This window comes from Arvicanthis niloticus, chromosome 7 (assembly GCF_011762505.2).
Source record: "Arvicanthis niloticus isolate mArvNil1 chromosome 7, mArvNil1.pat.X, whole genome shotgun sequence".
Taxonomy (NCBI): Eukaryota; Metazoa; Chordata; class Mammalia; order Rodentia; family Muridae; genus Arvicanthis; species Arvicanthis niloticus.
In genome coordinates this window covers 64,685,656-64,690,441 of record NC_047664.1, presented here as the reverse complement: position 1 = coordinate 64,690,441, position 4,786 = coordinate 64,685,656, and the positions used below count along the sequence as shown (strand labels likewise).

Here is a 4,786-nt window from a genome sequence, read left to right as displayed (position 1 = left end):
GTTGAGTATTTTGATATTCCATCTAAAAAATACCAAAGCACCCACACTTTGGTCTTCTTTCCTCCTCTTGAGTTTCATGTGGTCTATGCATCCTGTCTTACGTATTGTGAGCTTTTGGGCTAATATTTACTTATCAGTGAGTACATGCCATGTATGTTCTTTTGTGATTGGGTTACCTCACTCAGGATGATATTCTCAAGCTCCATCCATTTGCCTAAGAATTTCATGAACTCATTGTTTTTAATAGCTGATTAGTACTCCATTGTGTAAATGTACCACATTTTCTGTATCCATTCCTCTGTTGAAGGACATCTGTGTTCTTTCCAACTTCTGGCTATTATAAATAAGGCTTCTATGAACATAGTGGAGCATGTGTCCCTGTTGTATGTTGAAACATCTTTTGGGTATATGCCCACAAAATATGTTTCTGGGTTCCCTGAGGGAGAAGCCTAACTGCATAGGGATTGATGTCAATAGTGTCTCCTCTCCAGGAAAAAGATATCGGGATGGGTATGGCTCTCATGCCTCATTGAACAACAACAGGAGGACAGGAGTCATTACAAGGTCCCCTTTAATTACTGGAGGTCAGGCCTCAATTCCCACTTTGGCAAGATTAGAATCATCACAGCCCTTCTATACTTGGAGAAGGGAAGAGATGTCAGGGGCAGCCCCGCTTATACACTGAAGGCCTAAAATCAGTCATAAGCCTAAAATCAGCAATAGGCCTGACATACATGCCTGCTAACACAAAGTCTGGGTCTCTATGGAAAAACACTGAAACAGACTGCTATAAGCTATTGTAAACAGGCAGCTTTTATAGAAATTTACCATTCTGAATAGTCATAGACCTTGTAAATAGGCAGCCTTGGTGGATAGTACCAACTTAGATAAGGACAAGTGAATCATAGGCAGAGTCATAGTGACCTGACCCCTTAACCTTCACCCAGCTGATACCCTGTTCTGAAAAATATCTGTACTCCCCCTGAACACCTATGCTCCTGTGTCATCCCTTCCCCACATTCTGCATTTTTGTGTGTATAACCCCTGTGTTAAAAAGTAAAAATTATTATTTGATAATAAAATATAGAAAAAATATATCATTTTCCACTTGCTAATAATTGTATTTCAACATGAATAATATTTAGAGGATTGCAAAATCAGTACTACAATAAAACTCATACCTTCCTGTTACACTTCACTTTGATAATTAATTTTAAAATATTTTTAATGACATTTAATACTGTGAATTCTTAAAGCTTCAAAATATTTAGATGATTTTAAGATATTATTTCAACACTGATCAATTACTTTTAAGGTTTTATAGTTAGAGTTAAAGATGGATGTTTGATTAGAAATTCAACCCAACAACTTAGCATTTTCTACAAAAAAGCTGAACAGAAATGCTAAAATCATAGCTCCCAGATTTCCCCCATCATTTGCTTGGATACTCTCTTTCCAGCAGTGTGTCAGCCATTGCTCTTCTGACAGGTACTTGGGGTGCTTTCTTAGCTTCTTTGATATCCCCACCACCATGATCTCCTTGGGGTTTTCTAAATATTGAAATTCATGATCTCATGTGTTGTTCTTGCACAGGGTCTCTGCTAATCTTCTCTGTACTGTTCCAACTTTCATATATCTGCTGCTGAAGCAAGCCAATCATCGGCCATTGCTTTTATCATAGAGTCTTTGTCATCTATTAAGATTACTAAATGTCACTTTCTGTGATATAAACTTATGAAGTACTATGTACAATTTGCTGATTATATCCCACAGTCTTTCATAGCTCCAGAATTTCTCTTACAATGTACAATTAATATACATTGTGTTCTGAAATTTTTGCTGACAAGTCTTTGTATCACTTTAGCACATAATATGAGATCAGTAGATATTGCCTGGTTGATTGATGGGTCTACTGAATTGAATTTAAAATTTGTCCTATCACACAAAATGATTTTATCTTTCAACATACAAATAATATAGACAGAAACAGGATATTTAGAATCAAGAAAAATATAAAAGTAAAAAATGCTTTTAGAACTTACATATTACCTGCCTTATTTTTATGGAAGCTTCAAACTAAAAATAGTAAGATGTTTGGACAAATGACTCATGCAAAATAGGACCATTTTATCATAAATTATAATCTAAAGTTTAATATGAATGTATTTCATATTTTCTATTAGTAGAATTAATTCTTAAATTATATGAAATTGCAAGCATGTACAAAACTACAAAAATAATCCAAACATTTATGTGCCATCACTAAGATTTAACAGATGTTAGCATTTTGCCATATGTGCATCAAATCTTTTTTAAAATAGCAAATAAAGTGTTATGGGTTTCACTAAGGTCCCCAGCCTCTTATACATCCTTTACTTTCTAACTAGAAACTCACACATCAAAATGTTTGTGATTCTGTTGTGTGTCATGTTTCCAGAAACAGTATAAATGGGCTTGGTTTGTATGTCCTGGGGCTCAAAAATACACAATTACAAAAAGAAAACCAAAGGAAAAAAATGAAGTTTGTGACAATAGCTTAGCCAGTAAAATGCTTGCCTTGTAAGTATGAAAACATGAATTAAATCCCCAGATTCGATGCAGAAATGTTGGACATTTGATATGAATCTGTAATCCTAGCACTATCCTAGTAAAGAGGAGGTCACTGGAGCTTACTCATCAAGCAGTCCAGTGTCAATGGTCAGCTCTGAACCAAAGGGATGACCTACCACAAGAAGTAGATACATTTCTTGAAGATGACACTTAAAATTATCCCCCAACATCAACACACTTGCACCTGTGAACATATTTATATGTCTATATACACATATGCACATGAAATTCAAAACAGGCATATTTTATGGCTCATATGGACAGATTCAATCTATTTTTAATTCTTGGCACATAGAATCATTCATTTTACTATATTACAGAAGGCTTATTTGTTACAGTGTTGTTGGGTTTACATCCAAACTATGCAGATTCAGAGAAAGAATGATTTCTGTCTAAGGTCTTCGGCACAACTGGAGATCAGCAACAATTGCTAAGGCAGGGAGAACCTGACCTGATACAAAGAGATAGCTCATGTGTGTTATTTCAATAGCTCATTTTTTCTTTGCTTAATAAAAACAGTAAATGTATATACTGTGCACTAACCAAACATATGCACCATTAGTATTTTCTCTCTAGCTTTTCCTGCCCAACCTAAAACTAAGGCATGTAGGATTAGCCTTGAAACACATATTGTTTAGAATAAAACATCTTGCATAAAATAAAAACCTGTCAAAATAAAACTTCTCCAAATTAAAGGTTCATTAACATGTAAAATCAGCCTTTATTTGCATGCATTATGTTTTACATGAATGGATTCACTCCATGTACTTTTTAAAATTGAACTGGCTCATTGACTTTATTTTATATATTGCTCTTGCTGCCAGGTTGGTATAGTCTACTCACTTTAACTGCTGTCAAATACTGTGCTGGGCTAATCAAGCACATTTCATTTTTTTCTACTGTGTTTAAAGTTTTTTCTCTTAATTCAAAAAGTTGTTTTTATACTTGTGAGCAAAGTTAAAGCAAACATTCTCCTCCAGCTCTCTCTGAATAGGTGTAGCACTGTCACCAAGGTAACCTATTAGAGTGAAATTCTCTACTGCAGGATGTGTCCATCTTATGCAAACTGCAAAGCAACTGAAAAGCATGCACTCTGTCCTTTCATTATCTTTTTACTTCTCTCCAGAGACTGGTGCAGATGACGCTCACTTTTCTTTAAGGTTTTGCCTGCTCTTTCAAGTGCCTTTCTAAACATTCCTTAGGAAGTCACCCAGTGCACATGCTTACTTTTATTTCCATCGTATCTACAGTCTCCTCCCAAGATTATTTCCTTGAGATCTGGTAGATACTATAGTTACAAGATATATATTTGGCATAGACAGTCCACGTATTTGACAGTCACATTCTAATGACATAACGCAAATGTAAAATTCCTATCTCCTGGTAACATCACCATGTTATAGCAGAGCAGAATAGTTATGTGTTTCTGGCATTTTTAGTGTCCTCAAACCTATTACATTACCAGTCTTGTAATAAGTTAGCATGTATAAATATGTTTGCTGATATTTGATACAAGTACTTGATAATAGTGATAATAATGGCTATCTCAAGTTTCCTATTACTGTAAAGAGACACCATGGCCACAGTAACTCTTATAAAGGAAAACATTTAATTGGTGTTGGCTTACAGTTTCAGAGGTTAAGTCCATTATTGTCATGATGAGAACCATGGTAACCATGCAGGCAGACATGGCGTTGGAGAAGGAATTAAGGATTATACAACTCGTTCCACAAGCAGCAGAAACAGCCATGTACTACACTGGGCATATCTTGAGCATATATGACCTCAAAGCTCCCACCTACTATATCACACTTCTTCCCACAAGGCCATACCTACTCTGACAAACCCATACGTCCTCAAACAAGCCCACACATCCTAATAGTGCCACTTCCTATGGATCAAGCATTCAAACACAGGAGTCTTTGTGGGCCATTCTTATTCAAACCACCACACTGACATATGTTCTTCTCTATCACGTGTCATATAAAGTGTATTGTTTATGTTTATTAAAATCTGTTTACTATTATGTTATATACCTTCCAAAAGAGCAATCTCATGCAATCTTGTTGTTTACCACTTCTCTTCACTTTCTCGACTGCTTCATTTCATCTCATATCTGTGCAAATTAAGCCAATAAAATTGTGGGGGAAAAAAAAGGCTTGGGGATCCCGCGGTT

At 35.6% G+C, this 4,786-nt stretch overlaps 1 non-coding gene across 1 annotated transcript; it reads right to left on the bottom strand.

Moving 5' to 3' along the window:
- Positions 1 to 1,548: 1,548 nt before the first annotated feature.
- Positions 1,549 to 1,651, bottom strand: LOC117713262 (U6 spliceosomal RNA). The gene has a single exon (XR_004607427.1). It is a non-coding gene; the product is annotated as a U6 spliceosomal RNA (small nuclear RNA).
- Between the last annotated feature and the right edge of the window lie 3,135 nt (positions 1,652 to 4,786).